This window comes from Hippopotamus amphibius, chromosome 7 (assembly GCF_030028045.1).
Source record: "Hippopotamus amphibius kiboko isolate mHipAmp2 chromosome 7, mHipAmp2.hap2, whole genome shotgun sequence".
Taxonomy (NCBI): Eukaryota; Metazoa; Chordata; class Mammalia; order Artiodactyla; family Hippopotamidae; genus Hippopotamus; species Hippopotamus amphibius.
Window position 1 is genome coordinate 93,013,549 of NC_080192.1, and position 21,283 is coordinate 93,034,831.

At 40.7% G+C, this 21,283-nt stretch overlaps 1 protein-coding gene across 5 annotated transcripts in view; it reads right to left on the reverse strand.

Moving 5' to 3' along the window:
• The window catches only part of MEIS1 (Meis homeobox 1), a 131,714-nt gene that overhangs the window by 24,507 nt on the left and 85,924 nt on the right, over positions 1 to 21,283 (reverse strand). The gene's annotated exons all lie outside the window — the stretch shown is intronic.

Here is a 21,283-nt window from a genome sequence, read left to right on the forward strand (position 1 = left end):
TGGGAGAGGAGTTGAGGACATGGTTTGCATCCATTGGAGACACTGGCTGTTTTGAAACACTGCACCCCAATAAATTCTCCCAAGATAAAAACTGTTCTGATAGTCAACCTTCTATTCTCTTTACGAATGAGAAAGGACACACCCAACTCTCCATTTAACTATATGTGCCATCAGAAACTAAATTCTGGTCTATTGAATGTTCATTAACATAGCTTTCGGTCTTAATAATGTCTGATTAGATGCTAAGAAGGCTCGTTAATGACCACTTCAATGCTCTTATATGTAAATTTAAATATGTTCTATATCGATACACATGGGATTCGTTTGTGGAGAGCAGAGATGTAGCCATTTTTCCCATAAGTATTGTGTCTTGACTGTCACTTAATCAATAAATACACAATTAGAATAGGGCTTTGCTTTCATGGAATATAGTGCCTCTCTCTAAAGAGCTCCAAGTATATTACAGACAGAGTGGTAATTAATCCCCATTAGATCCCTTTGAGGGACATACATGGAATCCCTGTCCCTCCTGTTTTACAGGTGAGGAAACTGGCCAGGGGGGAGGCATGGTCAGCAGCAACGCGACCCAGGGACATTTCCTGCTTCCCATCCAGTGTCTGAGCCTCATCACGACGGGAGGACATGGCGAACGTCTTCCACAGCCTCCGTTCCTGTCCCCCCTCAAAAACCTCCAGACCACTCACCTGGCCCAGCATGCCTGCCACCATCCAGCCCTGCCCACCTCCCAGATGGCGTCCTCTTCTCGTCACTCCACCCCACCCCTCTGGCCAGCCACTTTCTATTCTTCCAGCGCAGCAAGCTGGTCCCCACCCTCAGGCTCCTGCGCCAGGGTCACTGTCAGGTCTCAGCTCAAACGCCGAGGCTTACCCTCCGCACTCTCCGCTAGCCCACCTGATCACGCTCATACCAGTTTTTCCCTTTTTTCCCTAACAGCAAGCATCACTCTCTGAAACACCCATCCTGATTATTATCTTTCCTTGAGTGTCTCTTCTCACTCATTTAGCATCTCTAACACCCTCGCCTTTCTTATTCACCATCAAAGCCCAGAACTGCACGTAAAGAAAACCAATAAATATTGGTGGAACAAAAGAATGGCTCTGACTTGCCATGATACACAGATACTCTCCACTCAGGTGCAACATCAAAATGCATAATAAAAATTTTTTCAAGGCCCCCAGGAAGTATAAACAATCCAATTTGAGATCCACAACACCACTTTCCTTACTTCATTCCCAGAAGTGATGTCTACCCACTCTTTTCAAATGAAAGTGTATCACCCTCATAAATGGCGAAGATCATAGGTGACAATCAACCTATTCACCATTATGCCAGTCATCACAGGCAAAATCTCACCGTTGGATACTGACCTAAAAGCAATACACTGCCCTAAGGTTTAAAGCATGACTCCCACTGCATAAAGGTTTGCCACACAATGCAAACCAAATGAATCTCTTAACCGCTGAACTGAATACTGAATCAAGGTTTCTATGTCTACACTAGTTGAAGAATTGCACATAGTTATATATGACCTCATTAGATTGTATAAATGATGCTGCCATTCACTAACTATGAGGCTTTGAACAAGGGACAACTCTTCCTTGATTTTATCACCTGGAGGTAACCCGGGCTAGCAATTCTTAAGTAATAGAAGCCTGATTTTGACATATGCAAATTTTAGCATCTACCTGTTGGTACTCTTTGCTATATAAAGTTGTACACTGATGTACACAAGTCATTTCCAACCTATAACATTTTCTGTAATATGATTTGCTTGCAATTTTGCAGATCCTCTGGAAATTTCTTTCAGTGCTTTTCAATAGAATTAATAAATAAGTCAATGGTCCCTCTTCACTACAGCTGGATGGCAACACCTTTTGCCCTGTCTTGTTAGTTATGTCTTAATATTATGACCAGAACTGGATAAAAATTAATATTTATGCCATTTACCTTTAGTTACTTTGAAAATTGAGAATTGTTACAGTCATTTATTTGTGCTGTGTTTTCAAGAGTATTTTTGCATGCCTGTTTGTGAGCAAGTTTTACATCCACTCTTAGAAAGCAAATGGAATTCACATTTTATTTATGCAAGGGGTGTCAGGAAAATTCTCTTTGGATCATTAAAATTACCTGAATCATTACAGCTTCAAAGCACAATCTATGGCCTGCAAATTGTCAGTGCAAGTTTAGGTTGTTTCTTTACATCATGCGGTTTCTGATTTCATAATTTAAATATCATAAAATGAGAAAGTTCTACCCTTTTTTTCTCTGTCACTTTTCATGTGATCTGATTTTAAGTAATTGGAACAAACTGTGCCTAATTTCATGCAGCATAATTGCCAGGCAGCCTCAAGCTATGGAGACCCAGCACTCTGTCTCCATTAAACAATTTCCAGTTGTTCAGGATATATATTTTTTTAATAGAAATGAATGAGCCCAGATGAAATTAAATGTCACAATAATCTGGTCACTGTTAAGAGGGGAAAGGTATCAACAAAATTCCTGTACCTTTGTCTACGGTAGACCAACGGGATATTTTTCTTTTTCTCATAGTTCTTGAACCTGGTGCCCCACAAACTTTCAATTCCCCGGAAAAAAAAAAAAAATCTGTAATTGCTAGAATCACATGAAAGCCACGACTTCAGGTAGTTAATCCACAGTCAGCCAAAAATTCACAAAGAAGTAGGCTTTTTAACTGAAATCCAATATGTTTAACTATCTTAAATCCTATGCATCTTTACTAGATAAGCTTTTTGTGGACAGTATGAGTTATTCCTTTGTAGATTTAAAAAAAAAAAATGACTTCACAAAAACCCAAGCTGCCACAGGCAAGGCTGCTGTGAAAACATTCAAAGCCCAGGTTGCATTCCGCCCACAGGGCTACTGAGGCCACGAGAAGGGCAAAGGTAGATGTCATTTTACAAAAAAGAGAAAGAGGAGTGCCATTTTAGAAAGAAAATGGAAAATTTATTCCAAACCATTGCAACCACGGGGCTAGGCCTCCCTTGCCATTTTCCTGAACACCTTTGCTATTACGGCATCTAAACGGCAAGGACACTGGTTTAAGAAAGATCAGTGGGTTCTTGTGAAGGAAAGAGGGACTGTGCTTGCCAGATATACCAATCAACCTAATCACTATGGGATATCAAAGCAAATTTGACCACAGTCCAATAGACAGTGACAGGAGACCTCGCCTTTGTTGTGTACATTAGCTTCCTGCCATTATCTCTTAAAAGCTTAATTATTTGCAAACAATTGATCAAGATGGGAATTTGAGAAAGGATATGCAAGGGCCACTGGGAGAACTGCAACGCATTAAGAGAGCAAACAAAATTACCTTTAGATCTTACAATAAGAATTAACGATTGAGACGGGAGAGCGAGGCCGTGCAGTAGCTGCAAGGCTTCTTTCTCGAGTGTTTCCCATTTGATCTGCATTAACACCTCAGGAATGAGTGAAAGTCATAAAACAGTGATTATGTATGGGTAAAGCTGACCCTCCCTTCCAACATTAAATCTGCACACTTGTATTAGGCTGGCTTCGCTGGGGAGAGAGGAGCTGTTGGACTCAGGGAAAACAAGTGGCTTGGGCAGTGGAACCTGAGTTAAAGGCCAAAACTCACAAAATGATCATTCTGATGTCAATCATCAACACCCTGACTTCTTCCCAGTCTCTTGCTGACATAGGCCTGCTTGCCACTCTTCCTGTGTTTCTAGATCTGCAGTGTGACTTCTAATAATGACCTCAGATAGCAGTGATGGCTCAATAACCCCATCAAAGGATAAAACGATCCCTAGAGTATGTGTCCTGTGTAACAGCAATAGAGGTCGTCTGAAAAAAAGAAAAAAACAACCCAAAAATAGCTTAGGTAAAAATTAAGTCTGAAGGGTCCTTTTACCAGCCAGAGAGAACAGGAAGTGACAGAAAGAAAATGGCAACTTTCTAAAGAAAGTTATCTCTGCCCAATTCCAGTCTTATGTCTTGAGATGGGGATGCGAGGGGGGTTCTGATGTTCCTTATCCTGTATTTACAAGTTTACCACACACTGGAAGAAAACATTTCTTTAAACAATCAAGCCCACTCTTTCAGATGAGCATTAATGGGAAAAGAGAAACTCTTCAGCACAAACAGATGGAAAATGTCCAGCCTTCTATCTTAACGATATCCTTGACCAAATGTACTCCTTTCATCAAATTTTCCACCCCTGACTGCAAATGTGGATGCCAAGACAGTGATGAACTTTATCTTATCTACCCTGGTAACCAAGTTTCAATAACGCTCCCTCCGTCACTGCCTTGCCCACTCTAACAGCTCATTGTAATGGCAGCAGAAAATTTGAAAATAATCCTGTACAGAGCTCGCTGGTGAGATAATGGAAAGCTATGCTGCCCCTTCTCAAGCCTCAGATTAGTAATTTCTTGTGACACAGAACTGCCTCTCCGCCACAACTGCAAAACAGCTATAACAAAGCAATAGAGGTGGAAGCAATTTTCAAGCAAAATGTTACATGCTGTACTTTAAAAGGTATGGGAATAGGTACCAGGGGAGCTGATCCAACAGGAGGAATTATGGCAACTGTCCAATATCACCCTTATCAAGGCAATGTTCTGTTGCTTGGCTGAATATGTTGGAAGAACAATTTCGGAACTTCTTTTATCCCTTTTCCTCCAGCCCTTTGCCTCCTCCACAGCTAAGTTTAATGCATTAATATAAGTTGACCTTGAGCTAAACTCTGGTATGTGATGGAGAGATACTCCCTTTAAAGAAGAACAAAATCTACCATATGGCTCTTAACCATTGGATCTCTGTGTTCTTTTAAAACTTCTACTGAGTTTTTGTCATTAGGGTATATTGTGGATCTATCTAAATTAAAATAACCAGCTATATATGTGACCTCTAAGAGCAGAAGCAGAAGCCTGTTAACCAAATATGTTTATATTTGTTTAATATCATTTTTTTTGCCTATAAAGACTTCCGCCACTTTAAATAAACTTGCAGCCATTTTCCCCTCATGCATTGACTATGAATAGCTTACACTGTGACAATTACATTGATCTAGGATACTTTTTTCCTTTAAAAAAAAATCCATAATGCTTCCCTATTGTCTTTCAGCTTTATGAATTAGTTTTACTGTTTCAGTGAATGCTTTTTTGTCTTCTGACTGCACATTATCAAAGAGACACTTTGTGCCTCCCATTTGCATTACAAAAGCAGTGCACCGTGCAGTGGAAGAGCACAGCCTGAATGCATAGCAGTTGAGTCCTGCATCCTCACACGGGCTGGAATCAAAAGAAGAACAGTGGTGTCCGTTTGGCTAAGAAGCCAAAATTGTTTGGAGAATCATCAGTGAAGTCACAGGATTTCAGCCTGCTTTCTTCATTCTCCACCAACGCTCCTAGATTGCCCAGTTGCTCAGACTAACTGTGCTCCAGTGATTGTTCAGCACTGGCTTTTTCTGAACCCTAGTCAAGCCATTTTCCAGACAAGCTCTTCGATTTGATTTCTTGTCTATCCAGCAGCAGTTATAAGAAGTTGCTAGTAGAGGTATGCAAGCAGGAAGGTCAGGTAGGAATCTCTAAACTTGATCTTATCACATGAAAATGACATCAGTGTGGAAAGAAAAATTGAACACTGGATAGAATTTCATAACAGTCTTTACTTCTGCACTAATGAGACTACAGAATACACAGCACTGAAAACATTGTTTTATAGTTGAGTATAAGAGGCTAATAACTGCAATGCCTGGCCTGTCTTACCTATCTGATCTTTTGATCTCTTGTAAATATCAATGAAATATAAAATAAAAGCACTAAATAGAAAAAAACAGATACTACATTAAGGGATTGCATAATCCTTTGTATTGGGGATATTTTGGAAGTTGCTTGCGATTCTATTATAACAACAACATGTTTAGATCTATTCTTCAGTAGCTATAGATATTTTCCAGGCGTATTTTTAAATATATGCATCGAAGACATAAAATTTAGACTCTAAATGAGCGATTACTTATATCCTCCTCCTAAAAGTATTAAAATTCATGAAGAGTGCTAAAATTATTTTGAACAGTTATGATTATTAATGAACTCCCTGAATATTGATTCTCTTAGTAGAAAACCATGGCTATAAAAGGAAACACACAAAGGCCAATAAGAAAAACAGGGTAAGAGGAGTAGGGGGATGAGATGGGGGTGGGAATAGGGGCCATGCTTCACTTTTGTGTCCTTTTTGAATCATTTTAAATAATAGCTCATTTGAACTCTTACTATTTGTCAGTAGGACATATGCATTTCATGTATTATTGCACGTACTCTTGGTGACGCCCATAAGTAGAGACTATGCTTAGCTCCATTTTACAGATGAGGAAGCTGAGGCTTGGCTAGGTCCCAAAACGTGCACAAAGGCTCACAGCTACTTCGTTCTGGAGCCAGGTCTGCCCTCCCCCGAGTTTCTCCACTTGGCTACACTGCCACAGATGTTTCTTTCCCATTTCTCCATTCCCTTTTTTAAGCTAAACATTTTAAAACCCAAAACATATTCTAATGGAACTTGAACAAAGTTATCCATTATGGTGAGCGGTGACTGAACGTTTCTCTTCAGTTTTAACAGCCTTGATCCGGGGAGAGTTGCTGCTTTCCTCCCCTGCACCCCCACTCGCATCCCCACTGCTTCTGCCCTGCAGGCAAACATCAAGGGGCAGGCACAGAGCTGTGAGGTGAACGTTAGTTCCCCCGGACCTTTCCCCACATTCTTCCTCCCGCATCCGTCCAAAGGGACTTTATTAATAGCAGCTTCGTGGTATCAGTAAAAGTGATAGAAGTAGTAATGGTGACACGTATTAAGAAGTGAGGAGGTACCAGGCATTTTTCCAAATCTTTCACATGCATCCATTCATTTAATCCTCACAAAAACGTTATGAGGGAGGCTCATCTATGATACCCATTTGATAGATGAAGACACTTGAGCACAGAAAGGACAAATAACTTTCTCAAGTTCACACAGCTTGTAAGTAATAGTGCTGGGATTTGAAACTTGGTAATAACATACAAGTTGAGAAAATTCACTTCCAAATTATTTTGTTTTCTAAATGATGGGCGGAGCAATCCCACTCATTCCTGATGAGTTAATCATGAATATATAGATGATGATTACTACTCATTTTATGAAGAAGCTATTATCTTAATATGCATGTGTCTACAACTCAATTCTGATACTGGAAGCAATAGGAAATTTTGCTACAAGATATAGAACTCAATGGAAACTACTACATCCATCACTTTATTCGTTCTTTTAATGTTACTTACAAATACAAAACTGATGGTAGGTTATATATAAGAACACTCTTTAAGGGTCCTAGAAACAAATGCCTGCTCTTCCATCCAACCGCATTACAATATGCCTTAAATTGTCTGCTCTGAAATTAATTGTTGTGTGTTTTTCTACCAATTACTTTCATTTTGTTTGTGATTCTTAATCAAATATGAGTTAAATTACATTTGGAACCATTTCGTTTTAGTAGAATACTAATAAAAACAGAGGAATGCTATTGCCATTTACAAGGCAACTAGCCCAGTTCTGTGCCCAATAAATATTTGCTGTCTGAATGAATGAGTTCTGTTGAAGTTAGAGACACCCAAAATGCCTCAACCAGCGTTTATAAGTAGATAACTTCAGATAAACATCAGAAAACTAGCAGCCCCATTTCAACAATTGTTCATCCTTCTCACTCAGTTCTACAAATCCCAAAAGCAGTACAGATTTTATTTACTTTATTTAACTGACATTTTTATAATGCTTACTCTGCACCAGGCAATGTTCTCTGTGCTTTACAAGTATTCGCTTGCTAAATACTTACAATAAGTCTATGAGATCAGTGTTTTTACCCTGATGTTACAGATGGGGAAACTGAGGCACAGGGTCCAAGTGACTTACAAATTAGATGAAGCTGGGATTTGACCCTAAGAAACCTGGTTCTGCAGCCCATGTTCTTCATTCCTGTGTTATTCTGTTTATCTTTTTTTAGCGTGTATAATTTCCCCTGAAGTTTCTCCAAAATCCACTCTATGTTGTTGTTGGGTTTATTTGTTGCAAAAGTTCCCTTCCCACTCTCCAACTACAATGTAATAAAATTCAAGTTCTGCATCTTACAGGACTGAAGAAAGAATAGAGGAGACTGTTTCGACATACAGGCTCTCCCTCAAGAATTTCACTGTCGCAAATAAAACAAAACAATAGCACACCATCCTGGACCACTTTTCTGAAAAGAAAGTTCATGACCGGTTTATACAATAAACTCCAATAAAGTAAGGATCTTTTCCAAACTACATACAGCTCATCTCAGCTATTGCTGAGAGCGTGCCAGCTAAAAGGAGACCTATCCCCAACCCGTAGAACACTTTTCCACTTTAAAAATCAAAGTGAAAGGGTTTTGGAACCACGAAGAGAAAAAACAAGGAAGATGAAATACAACGATCCCGTCTGAAATGAGTCTGTTGACAGTCATCTTTCTTGCCTTTACAGATGCCCTGTCCAGCATTAAATATTGAGGGAAAACCCTTGTAGAAAGAATTAAGTATCCTTAAGTGAGAAGCAAAACCAGTACACTTGGTGAGAAGATATTCTGAGAGAGGGAAAGCGAGAGCTAGAGAGAGAGATGGAGAATTCACGCTGCTCCCAATATGACTAAAGACCCCTGGAACTGGTACTCATTCTCTAGTGCTAATTTTCCCACTTAAATTACAGTGATGGTGTAGCCTCATCTCATTAGAGATCATTGTCCCCAGTAGACAGTTGTGTTTATGGGGGACTCTGGCTGTTCCACACCTGCTGATCAGGTTGCTATGTGATCAAGACTGCATACAAACAGCAGACTCGAGCTTGCTGGACTGCGACTGATGAGCCCGGGCTAATTCAGGGGTGATTATGTAGTTTACTGGACCACTAAACCTCTTTAAGCTTGTAATTACTGCCTATTTGAGTAAAGAACATTCAAAAGCAATTCACTGCATCATGCCTGCCACAGCTGGAAGCAGGCTGCCAGCAGTCTGTGGGGACATTAAAATCTACAGGGACATGGATTGAAGCCCAGCTAGCAGACACTGTCAGCAGCATCCGCAGCCAAGTCTGTGCACATTCCCGCTCACCTCTCCTGACCAAGCTTACCATTAAAGGTGCCGTGGAAACGATAGAACAGCCATAAAGATGACAAATAACGGAATGGAATGATACAAACTACATTTTAATGATTTCCCCCTTTTGTAAAGCTAAAATCGAAAACGTCTTTTCACAATGCCAAAGAGAAAGCATATGCTTTAAATAATATACACCGCTGAGATTTACTGTGTACTTGCTAAAAGTTCCATCCAAAAAAATACCAACTTGAAAACAAAATGCCCATCTTTTAGGCTTTTTAAAAGAACTGGGATGTACAGTCATTTGAGATTTCTTCCCCCACTTAGCTGTCGTGTTTATAACCTTAGCTGGGAAAATATTGTTTAGCTACTTGATTGACATTCTCTAAGATCACGTGTAGACTTCTGCTGTTAATGAATTAAAATGCTGTTCAGACACCTGAGTGAAATTTACTTTCAAGAGTCAGAGAAGATTTCAGAAAAAAAATGTATCAGTATTTATCAATGTTCTCATTTTCTTTTGCTGTCACCTTAACAACTGCAGTTCTTTTGTATAACAAAAGTGTAAAACATGCTTTGCATTGCTGCGGATATAATTATTACTTGTCTCCAAGTAACAAAAAAAGACTGGAACTTAATGAAGGGGGATTAAGTTAATTTCTTTTTTAGCTAACAGTTTCCTGTCTCTTAAAATGCAGACCTTGGTGAATATAATGTTCAAGGAAGGAAAATTAAGCTTTTTATTTCACTAAAATCTCCACTTTTGAATATTGATATTAAAATATTAAGATGATGTTTATTCTTTAAAAGTATGTAAATTTGGTATTAAATAAAGCCACAGAAATCCTTTCTGACTACTCCATCCAAAGTCCACAGATCCAGGGGGTTTATGTGTTATCTACACATCATTCCTATTAATATTCATTAGGTGGGCCTGCCTGCATTTTTATAAGCTGTGAGAGAGGCAAAGAAACAACCAGAATTCTTTAACACACGGGCATTATCAATTCAACGTATGCCAAATAGCAGAGCACCCAGATCTGAAGTTAAGATTCAAACACAATTACTTTTACTTAGCTAATTTTCATGAAAACTCTTTTCCATTTACCCATTGTAGTCTAAGCTATTTAATTATCTCTATTCTCTGTAACATACACTTTAATTTTTAATTTAAGAGATTATTCAGCACTATATTTTATCTTGGGTAACAACAAAACCCTTATCTTGCAATCAAACTAAAGAGAGTTTCCCTTTAAGAAAAAAAACCTAAAAACTTTAAATTGTCTTAGTAATAAGATTATCTTTATCTTTATGAACCTTCTCAAGCAAACCCTTTTTAACTCCCCAAAGCATTTATTGATGTGAATTCACTGTCTGTCTCCAGAGTGGATTATAGAAGAGGGAAGAGCCTCAGACAAAATTTGGGCAGATCCCCAGTATTTGTTTCCCAAATTTTGCTTTCTCAGTCGTCCAGTCTAACTGGATAGGGAAATGCTCACGGGGCTATGGATGTTTTTCTGTGGCATTCCCACAGAGCTCACAGATGTTCCTGGGACATCTCAGATGAGTAGGAGAAAGAGTGGGACCTGGCATCAACACGATGACAAGATAAAGGTGGCAGAAATAAAGGTATTCAAAGTTAACTTGGAATGTAAATTGGGGCAGCCACTATGGAAAACAGTTCAGAGGTTCCTTAAAAAACTAAAAATGGAACTACCATATGACCCAGCAATTCCATTCCTGGGTCTATATCCAGAGAAAACGAAAACTCTAATTAGAAAAGATACACGCGCCCTGATGTTTGTAGCAGCACTATTTGTAATAGCTAAGACATGGAAGCAACGCAACTGCTCATCATCGACTTAAGAAGATGTGGAATATATACACAATGGAATATTACTCAGTCGGAAAAAAGAATCAAATATTGCCATTTGCAGCAACATGGGGGGACCTAGAGAGTATTATGCTTAGTGTCTGTCTCTCAGACAAAGACAAATATGCAATATGATATCACTTATGTGTGGATTCTAAAGAATAATACAAATGAATCTATATACAAAACAGAAAGAAAGTCACAGACATAGAAAACAAACTTATGGTTACCAAAGGCCGGGAGGGGAGGGACAAATGAGGAGCATGCGATTAACAGATACAAACTACTATTCGTAAAATAGATAAGCAACAAGGATTTACTATATAGCACCGGAAATTATACCCAGTATCTTATAATAACCTATAATGGAATATAATCTGCAAAAAAACCAAAAAACAAAAAAAAAGTTAACTTGGCCAGTTTGAGGCTTTTTTTTTTTAAGACTTTGAGTTTGGGTGAACTCTGTGTGTGTGTGTGTGTGTGTGTGTGTGTGTGTTTTGTGGGTGAACTTTTATACCCTGTATATTTGTATAACACTTAACATTTTCAAAGATCTTTTATTATATATTATGAAATTTGAGCCTTACAATTACTTGGCCAGTTTGGAAGAACACGTAATGTTGCCTCCATTCTGTAGGAGAAAACTCAGAGTAGACACATGGCAGGTTATGAGGCCAAGAAGTTGCAGCTCATAGGCCTGGAGCCCAGGCCTGCTACTTCTCAATCCAGTCTATCCTTTAATGAAAAAATAAAGAGCTGCAGCCACGTCTTTCAGAAAGCTACCTTGAGTTGGCGGACCCAGCCTCTGTTTTATTGTGTAAATGTGCATTGCTCTATACACAAAGGGTGAAACAAAAAACTCAGACTGAAACTAGATAAAACAGAACATCCTTCAAACTGGCTGTCATCATTTCTAACAAAACTTACACAAGTAATCTAAGTAGTAATGCTAAAAGGTCTTAAATAATGGCATTTGTCCCTTCTACGACAGGCTTTGGGAAAGAACTATCATCACCCAATGACCAGGTAGTTTGTTTCTCTTTGACACAACTAGACTTAGTTTTGTTTTATTTAACGTGTTGCCATTTCACTTGTGACATGAGTTTGCTAATAACGTATACAAGAGGCTTAATTTTGCCCCCTCCTAAGTCACTTCCTAGGAGAATTTGGGCATGTGTGGAGAGTCATCAACCTGTGTAGGTCAGAAGAGTGGTCATTAAGTCCATTTCTGCTTCAGTGATGTGGTTACACATTGATAAATGGCAAATCTAAAAGAAAACATTTTCAGAGTTATTGGTTTCAAGAGGTGCCGTTGGGTGTACCAATGGAGCTAGATGACTGAAGCTCAAGTCCTGGCACTTGCATTAACTGTGTGACCTTGATCAAGGCATTTCCATCCTCTGAGCCTCTGCCTCCTCATCAGTGACAATGAGGATGACAAAACCAGTGGGGGTCAAATGAGACAACAGACATCCAATTGCTTGGCATAGTGGCCGGCCGGGATGGAGGGCTTAGTAAACAGTAACTGAATCTGAGGTGACTCACAAGGTTGGGCTAGCCTAACTAAACATACTATAGATATAGACATAGATATAGATATAGATATAGATAGATATAGATATAGATATAGATATAGATATAGATTTTTTTTTTTCCTGCAGCTTGTAGGGAAGAGGGTCTGACTAGGTAATTCTTGCAATTTATTTTCCTAGTATTTAAATTAGATGTTAACGTTTTCTTATAATTCTCTTTATTTAGACAAGCACTTCCGGTATATCTAAAGACGGGGCAGCTTCAAAGGCAGCCACACAGCACCCCCCACCCAGAAGAGCCCCATGCCTGGTTTCCTTTGCTCTTACCGCCATCTTGAAATTCTTCATACTTTTTTGGAAGCCCTGCATTTTCAATTTGCGCAGTTTATATGGAGGATGTATGCATTCTCCACAAATCATATGGCTGGTCCTGCTAAAAGGGAGGTGATATTTTCCCCTATCAGATGTTTTCTCTTCAGCTACAATCCCTCTTGAATTTATCTGAGCTTCACAGAAGTAGATAAATAATTACTATGTTCGTAGTAAAAGAGTGTAAAAAAGAAAACACTAAAAAAGCAAGACGTAGGAGACAGTGTAGATGTGCTCAGGCCTCAGACAGATGAGTAAGGACACTTAAATGATCCTTCAGTGGCCTGCAAGCGTTCACACACTCCTGTAACTGCCTAAGTCACCCTCGGGGACAGACCGAGGCACGGAGAAAACATTCCACATTATAAAGTCTGTGGGGGAAAAAGAATCAATAATCCGGAACCTTCAAGGTGTGAGGCCCACTCTGGCTCACTGGACTGAGGGATGTTGAGAGCCTTTGTCTTTGGTGGCTGGGAGTCAGAAGTGGCAACTCGCCCACCTTCCTTGGCAGGGGATGAGTGCCACATTTGGCAGAAAAGTGTACTCTCGAGAAAAGGGAGCAGAGAATCTTTTGGCCTGGGCTCCAGCTAAGATAGATCAAGAGAGAGAACTCACCCTTGCATGCCAACCAAATGCCACTGTAATTAAAAACAAACCTTCGGAAATAAAGTATCTAGAAATTATTTCAATTCTGACACATTCACAATAGGAGCTCATCAATAGTTACAATTAATTCACTTGGTCACAGGATTCTGGGGTGGAGGGAGGGAGTGCTGTCATTTTTTCTAAGCCTTCTTAAACAGAATTCTACTTTTTGTTTAAGGAGGTCCAGATAAACATATAAATAAGCAAACTGAAGAGAAAAATGTATGTAATAAGGCAAGAAGTTTCAGAAACCTCTAGTATGTTTGTATCTGCACCTTACATCAAACCTTCTAAGATGGAAGCCCTGATTTTTTTAAAAATGCAAAATTCCGTCATTTTGATGATGCCAAATGATGAACTCGACTATTATATGCATATATTTTGTTGAATGTCTTCATTTATTTTAATAACAAAGGGAAACTAGATTTCACAGATGAAAGCTTTTTTTTTTCATGGCTTCAATGCAACTGGGATTTTAAAAATCTGTGATGTTAACCAATATGTGATAATGGCTGCTCTCAGGAGCCCTATTCCATACTATTTTATGCAGTGGAAACCTACACAGAGTAACCTCCACCAGACTCCACCCCCAGAGTACACTGATTTTAAGAAGGCACGATTGGGGTGAGTGTCGAGGTCTTATGATCATTCCATTTCTTTCCTCTGAATGGTTACACGTTCAGTAAAGCATCAGCTATGGAATTACTGGAGCAATGGGATTAACTCACTAAAGATTTATTATAAATGAGGCAGGAAAGTGCTGTTCATGTGATTTCGGGGATAAGAAAATAAATGCATAAGCCTCTTTTGCCTCTGTTCAGAAATCTGCCTACAGGGTTTAATATTTTGTTGAGAATCAAAAAAATAAATCACAGCAAGTAACTTCAGCTTAATTCTTGTTTGATTTCTTCATTACAATGAATATCTATGGTGGACCAGGAAGCCAGGAACGCATCAAAATCATCAAAATCAGTTCCCATGGGAACGACAGACATGCTAACCCAGAACCTCCCTGTCAGCCCCTAAAACTTGCCCATTTATTCACAGTGTCTATAGCTAGTTTCAGAGAGAGAGGAAGGAAGGAAGGAAGGAAGGAAGGAAGGAAGGAAGGAAGGGCAAAAAAGAAAGAAAGAAAAAGAAAGAAAGAGAAAGAAAGAAAGAAAGAAAGAAAAAGAAAGAAAAAGAAAGAAGGGGAGGCAGAGAGGGAGGGAAAGATAAGGGAAGGGAAGGAGGGAGGGAGGAGGGAAGGAGGGAGGGAGGAGGGAAGGAGGGAGGGAGGAGGGAAGGAGGGAGGGAGGAGGGAAGGAGGGAGGGAGGAGGGAAGGAGGGAGGGAGGAAGGAAGGAAGGAGAGAGGGAGGTAGGCATTTGGCTCACTAAAAATTCTGGTGAGATGACACAAACCAAAAGTCTGAAGTGGTGTTTTGTTTTTTTTTACTGAGAGCCATACCTTCAAACTCTAAAACAGAACAGATGCAACTTGCCAGCCACACAAAGGATGTGGAGTGATTTTACAGACACTCTCTTGGCCCAAGATGGCAGCCCGTGATTAATGGCTGTGTCATCCCTGGCCCTGCTGCAGTCAGGCCTGGGGTCTGATCCTGACACACAGAGCCTTCGTCCTCAGCCAATCAGCAGATGTAAGCACATAGGCCCTGTCAGGTTGACATATCATTCCTTCGACAATGTCAGCGAGTATTAATGTTCAATTATCTGTCCTAGAAATGACCCACGCCTTTATGCATTGTGTAACTGCGCGCACGGCACTCTGGTAATCCCAAAGACAAGGGCAGAGATGTCCGCAGTAAACCAGCTACTGCGAGTTGGTGTCCCAACATTGTCATGACATTGCCTTGCAGCACTGAATGAGAAATTTATTTGTAGTTCTTTTCCTAAAACATATTTGAAAAACCAATGAAGTTATCTATCTATCTATCACCTATCTATCTATCTATCTATCTATCTATCTATCTATCTATCTATATCTATCTATTTCTTCCTTGTAGTATGTCTGCATGCCAGCAGTCCTTCCCATTTAAACAGGAACACTTCACATGAGTCATCTGTGACTAGCCGATCACACTCAGCCAACTGTTCTTTACATATGACAATGAGCTGCTCATTATGTGTGGGTGCCTTTTTATTTCATGAAACCAGGTGTATATCATTTACCATCAAACCAAAATGACAACAGTAGACTCTTCTGGAGCGATGTCAAGATCAATTCAACATCAACTCGTGAATCTAAAGGAATCTGTTCAAGTCTGCGACGCCTTCTGCCCACTATTAAAAATCAGGACTCTGGCAGAGGAATGATTTAAAAAGCATACTTGAGACTGTTTTACTTCTTAACCTTTGCAGTTGCTTAGGTGTTTTAAAATACTGTGTTGATTTACTGTAGTTAAATTAAAAATCCCCTTTTTCTCATATATCATGGTAAGAAAAAAAATGTTTATCTTAGCAGAAACAGCTATAGTTGCATGGTTTATGTTGAACTCACGTTCAAAGGTTATCAATAACAAGTTTGCAAACTTCTCATAGAACCAGCACTGGAAGATAATGTACAGTAATTGCATGATAACTTCCTCCAAAACTGAGATAAAACCTTTAATGCAATCTCAAGTTCATCAACCTATCCATGATAGTAGGAACTTAAGCAGTTCATATTGCAGCTCAATGAACTTGCCCCATGATACAAATTTTTAAGGAATAGGAAATGCAATTATTTTTTCCTGTGGAAAACCACTCATTATTTTGCCTTAATTTTAACATGTGAATAGCAGGTTGATTATGAAATGTACCTGTTAAAAGTCTAGCCAGTCCTTGGTCACAGTGTGGTGTCTTGTGCCATTTCTACACATATTCTCAACTGCACTATGAAAGTCCTTGTATCTTTTTTCATCTTTTTTTTTTTTTTTTCCTTTTCTTGGTCTGCCTACTGTGTTCCCAACAGCAATTTTTTCCAAATGACTTCCATTCTCCTCCAGCTCCCAATCCTACTCCCTGGACACTTAGCAGTTGACTTTGCTTTCTGGTCTGTAACAGTTCATCTAAGAGGAGAAGAGCACCCAAGACTCCCCTCTTGTCTATTTCTAAATCTCCCTGCTTTCATCTTCCTCTCCTGGTTCACATGTATTGCTAAGCCTGTGCTCTGAGATGCCACCTCATCACTGTCCCTACTCAATGCACTGCCAGCTTGTTCTTGATCCTGGTTCCATTAATCAGTCCTTTTTTGCATTTATCTTCAAAGGTTCCTTCTCTATTGCCTAATAAATAATTAGGCTGTGCTTTAACAAACGGCATGGGACATAGTGGCGATTCCATGAGAGAAAGCTGCATAATTCTATGTGTAAACATTCAAATCTCCCTTCTCCTAAATACTAAAAAAAGAAGAGAAACCTTCCCCTCTTGTTACCACTTCCTCATGTCCCTGCCCAAATTGCAGCCCTTCATCTGTTTCCTCAAGCAATTGCCAACGGTCTACCTTTGCTGCCTCTATCGTAGTATCGCCCACGTGCCTCGGGATACAACTTCTCTCTCTTCCAAAGACCTTTGAGACAGGTCTTTCAAAGGTCAGTGATGATCTCCTAATCCCTATACCAGGACCTTTCCCAGTCTTTCTACTTCATAAAACTCTCAGGGTTTGATCACCGCTATTTTGAAACTTTGCTCATGCATTTGGTCAATAAATATCATCAAGCATCTCTATTATGGCTCTGAAGATATAGAGGTGAAAGATTCAATCATCTTATTTACGAGGGAGGCAGCTCGTAAATAAACAGTCACCATGACAAGTACTCTCTATCAGACGATCATCAAGGCGCTGTAGGTCTGGAGGCAGGGGCCATTTCCTCCCTCCTGGGGAGAACCAAGACTGGCTTCCCCAAGCCGTGACAGCTGAGATAAGATGTGAAGGATGCAGGAAAAAGTGTGAAGTGGAGAAGGGGTCATGGAGTTTCCATATGAGGGGACAGCATGTGCCGGTACACAGATTGCAGGACCATTTCAGCACCTGTGGGGAAGGTAAGCGGGTATGGAGAGGGCAAAAGAGGAGCCTGGGTGCTCAGTGGGCCAGTGTCCAACCTCAGGGGTCCTTGAATGGCATGCTGAGGACGTTGTTCTAAGGGCAATTAGGGACATGTTACAGGATTTCAAGTAGGGGTGAGATTTGGCCAATCTTGTTTTGAAATAATCACTCTGGTGGCAAAATGAGGGATTCTTTGTAAGGGATCAATTACAAACAAGTGTAATTGACTAGGAGCGACTGATTAGAGGCAGGGAGGCTGATTAGGAAAATGGGTGAGCAGGAGACAAGGAGGCCATGGCAGCGGGACCAGATAGGGATAAGAGAATGGAGAAGTGTTTAGGAGGGAGGGTTGATGGGACTCAGGGAGTAAGAAACCATCCGCAAAGCGGGGAGAAGAGGGAACCTTCCAGGATGACTCTGAGGGTGCTGGTTGGAAATTCCGGGTTCGTGGTAATGTTAACTGAGATCAGGATGAGAGAAAGGGGAGCTAGTCTGGGGGCTGTGACGGATTCTGTTCGGGGACGGACGCAACTTTCTTCTCATTGCATCTTCCTTCCTTTTCTTAGAACGTTAAACTGTTGGAGATAGAAGGCACCCCAGAGACGAGTCCAGCCCACTTCCGCACTGGACAGACCTCCGGCCTGCTCCTCTGTCTCTTTCTCTAGGTTTTTTCCTCCAGACAGCCTTTAAAAGGAGGCAGTGCCCGAATCCCCTTCTTGCCCTCCTCCTTTTCTCTCTCAGCGCCTCTGGGTCCATGACCTCAACGGAGGTAACATCAAGCCTTGTGCTCTCACCAAAGCCCCAGCCAACCCATTTCCAACTACTGACCACACAACTCACGTGGACATCCCACCAGCACCAGAACCACACATTCTAACTTCCCCTCTTCCCTGAAAGAGACTCCAGCTCCCTAACTGCCAACATGAACAGAGAAGTCACCTTTGATGCTCTTCTGTACCAAATGTCCACTTGTGAGTTGCTTATGAAAACAGGCCTCAGAGCCAGATGGGCTTGAGTTCAAATCCAGTCCCTGCTTCTCACCACGCTACTTCAGGCAAGTTGTTTAATCTCTCCGAATCTTGGTTTTCTTAACAGTGAAATAGAGAGACTAGCAGGACCCCCCTTAGAGGGTCATCGTGGGAATTCAGCGAGATAAAACATGAAAGAGCTTAGCGAGGCCTGCCAGGGTGGGGGTGGGCTGGCAGCAGTCTGCCCCAGCCGGGAGGAGCATCTCATTCACTGACATTATTTAGAATTGTCGGTGCATGGTGATAATAATAGACTGACTGGCTTTTAGTCATTTTATTATTATTTGTAAATTCTCTACACACACGGCACCGAGGACCCACCTCGCCACATCACTGGCATTCAGCACAGTGTACGATCGATACACACATGCCAGCTGTGAATGCTTCTATTTATGAGGTGCTGGGTTTACCTCCAAGATATCTTCCAGCATCTATTTCTTTACACTATCACAACCACAGCCTTCTCACCAGAACTGTTGTCATTGTCTCCAAACTGTCCTCCTCACTCTGGTCCTTTCTGTAAACTGCACTAGATCTGTGTGCTTTTCAAAGAGCCTAGAAAGCTCTGAGATGTACACGGTTCCTTGCACACAGTAGGCACTCAAAACGCATCTGAACTCACTTGGAAAAAACTCGAATATCCCAATTTATGTTGCTATTCAAAGACAAGGGTAGATGTGGCCCAAAGTTTAGCCATTAGGGAAACATAACAAGCACGTTTGAAAGTTGCTTTTCCCTGCTGTGTAGTGGGATTAGGTCACCCCCATCGTGGGAAACATCCCAGCCATCTCTCTGCACGAACCAAACAATTTAGGTATTTCCAGGTAAGAACCCTGCCTTCATCCCGCTGCTACACAACCCCTCCCCCGGCCCCCTCCCACACACACTTGCGCAGTGCAGGTGTCACAGCCCTGGAGAGCTCCAGGAACAGCATGGCACCCATGCAGGGACCCCCCAGCTCTCTGGTGGTCCCATAAAGTACCCGTGATCAGTAAGCGGGGCAAAGACATGGCTCTGACAACGTCACGTGGACTTCTGCCTCCACTCTCACCAGATCTAGTCAATGTGCACGCAAGCCAGTTTCAAAAGCAATAACAAATCGTAAATTTCAGCCTCAAGGTCTGGAAGTAATGACACCCAGCAGGTTGAAAATTAGGGCTCTGAATTTTTTTCCAGTTTCTACTTTATCGTACACTAAGATCTCTGGTAGGTCGTCAGACTTTTCTAGCCCACTTCCTTCTGTATAATGTTCCGTCTATAAAGTGGGGGTACCATGATTAATTGTAGCATCACATGCAAATGAAGTACTTAATAATCTTTTCAAATCAAATAGGATACTTGATTATAGCTAGATTTTTCAAAACTCAAACACACGCTGTTTCACGCATGTCTATTTGGCCTTTTTTCCTTGGAAATTCACCCCCCCCCGTTTACTCAACTATTCTCCTGAACACTGAAGTGATGAATGTTGCTGAGTGCTCGTGGTTTCTGGTCCAATATGCACACTTTCAGGAGTAAGTCCAGGGTGCCTGTCGTCTTGGTAATTGATGATGCTTTCACTCCAAGGTGTGGGCCTGAGACCCACAGGGCTCAATGGGGGAAGTAAATGAATTGACTTGACTACATCTCTTGCTCACCTGATACACATAAACTCATTACAGCCAAATGTGCTTCAATATTATCAAGAGGGGATGGCAATATATATATATTTGACAACGGTTAAAGCGATGCCTTTATTTTATTTTACATGCACAAATTAAAACACTTGGTTTGTCTTTACAATTCTTTGTGAAAATCTGGTCTTCACTCTGCTCGCAAAGAATTATAAATGCCTGCACCAAAACAAAGGATAATCCACGATGTCATCAAATGTATGCTTCTCTTCCTAATTTTGATTTCTAGGGCCCCTGGCTTCCGTAAGAGAACGCATGCAGGGGCACACACATACTGTATTTCAAATGGAGATTTTATGTAAGCTTATTTTTATAGTGATTCCGTGAGTAGCTGCTCTGCTTTTTATCTATGCAAACTGGAAATAAAGTAGGCACCCTGCCAGCTCCCTGACAGCAGGCCAGGCCCGGGCTGCCATGGGTGACTCGCACAATGACATCTAAGGGGTCCAGAAAAGAACCCTGACTAATGGCTTTTGGATTCCTTGTGACCTTTGATCCTCAATGACTTAGACCAAAATAAATGACCTAATTTCAAGAAACTACATCCAGCCTGTGAACTCTAATGAGTGGGAGAATTTACCCACTGAGCAATGATTAATAGGTATATGTTATTTATAATAATTCCTTAGATCTTCGCCCAACTAGAGAAAATATACTTTTTGGATGCTCACTTTTTCCTTGTATGTGATTTGTTGCTTTTCCCATGTTGCTTTTAGCATTTTTTCTTTGTATTTAATATTTGTCAATTTGATTACTAGGTGTCTGGGTGTGTTCCTCCTGGCATTTATCCTACATGGGACTCTGTGCTTCCCGGACTTAGGTGACTGTTTCCTTGGATGCTCACTTTTTAAAATAAATTCATCTTCCAGGATGCTGTGAAATTTGAGAGTTCCCATGGCAGATAAAGTACACAAGACAGCGGAAACACAAAAGGATTTCCTGGAGCAGACTGAAGTTGGCAAGTAGGATTAGGAACAAAAGCATTTCTCCCT